The sequence below is a fragment of the Pteropus alecto genome, unplaced genomic scaffold, assembly GCF_000325575.1.
Source record: "Pteropus alecto unplaced genomic scaffold, ASM32557v1 scaffold76, whole genome shotgun sequence".
Taxonomy (NCBI): Eukaryota; Metazoa; Chordata; class Mammalia; order Chiroptera; family Pteropodidae; genus Pteropus; species Pteropus alecto.
The window spans coordinates 12,487,467-12,488,914 of NW_006443138.1; the positions used below are offsets into that span (position 1 = coordinate 12,487,467).

At 33.4% G+C, this 1,448-nt stretch overlaps 1 non-coding gene across 1 annotated transcript; it reads left to right on the forward strand.

Moving 5' to 3' along the window:
* Nucleotides 1-680: 680 nt before the first annotated feature.
* Nucleotides 681-787, forward strand: LOC112472537. The gene has a single exon (XR_003043642.1). It is a non-coding gene; the product is annotated as a U6 spliceosomal RNA (small nuclear RNA).
* Nucleotides 788-1,448: the final 661 nt, after the last annotated feature.

The window sequence follows — 1,448 nt, forward strand, 5'->3', positions numbered from 1 at the left end:
GAATGCCGTTTCTAAAATCATTATTATTATGATTTCAAAGTACGTTGGCCATAGCACTGCTTTATTTTCATACTAAGCTTGATTAACATTAATTAATGTTTTTCTCCAGAATGCATTTCAATTAATGGAAGGGGAAACAACTTACAGGTATTTGGATGAGGGACTAATTGGACTGTTGTTTACATTTCAGTTGAAGAATTTACACGTGCTTGAAAGTCTATACCATATATGTCTTGATACAATACGTGCCATAGCACTGCTTTATTTTCATACTAAGCTTGATTAACATTAATTAATGTTTTTCTCCAGAATGCATTTCAATTAATGGAAGGGGAAACAACTTACAGGTATTTGGATGAGGGACTAATTGGACTGTTGTTTACATTTCAGTTGAAGAATTTACACGTGCTTGAAAGTCTATACCATATATGTCTTGATACAATACGTGTTTATTATTTTCAATATTTACTGACTGCCTACTGCATGCCGAATACTCTCTTGGCAGGATGTTTCCTGAATGAGATCATAATTCACTTCAGGGATTCAGCTATGGATGTAATTTAACATGATTGGACAGAAAAATTACTCCATTAATCAAATTGATGTATTTGTAAATTAAAATATATGAATCACGATTTATGCTTCTATATTAATTTATTATTATAAATATTAGAAGTCTAGCACTCATTTTGGCAGCACATATACTAAAATTGGAACAATATATCGAAGATTAGCATGGCCGTTGCACAAGGATGACATGCAAATTTGTAAAGGATTCCATATTTTTAAAAAATATGTTAGAAATCTACATCTAGACTACATTAAATTAATGAATATCTTAATAAAGAAAAGATCATTTAAAAAATCCACTTTCAAGTTATTTAGCTAATGAAATTTATCCTAACTTTACCCATAATTTGAGAACACATTCAATGTGTGGGCTGTGTTTCCTTTGGAATTTGGCTATTGTGTAAAAGGATTGTCTAGTAATTGACACAGCACAGAACTTCCTTTACTGTAAAGTTAGTGTATGTTAGGGCACATTTCTGCTGAGCTGGTTCAGAGTGATTATTTTTGTCGTTGTTCTTCTTCTTGTGTTAATACTGCAGAATTTTTTTCATTAGGAGAAGCTGGCTGCAATTTCGCCTGTAAAATAGCCAAAGAACTTTCAACAAAAAAACAAAATTCTCTTCTACTGAATTGACCAGAAGGAGGCTCCCTTCCACCTCACTGCCCAAAGTTAGCTTTTATTAAAAGCTTCCAAACTGACTTCTTCCCAGGCTGTTCTAATGTTCCCCAAGTCTTCTCTGGTACTGGCAGGGGTGGGGATGACACTCTGAAATTTTCCCTTGGGGAACAGAATTTAAACTTGCATCACAAATAAGAAGGTTTCAGTGAATGTAAAGTACACTTTGCTTCCAACAGCTCATTCATAAATTTCTCTCCTA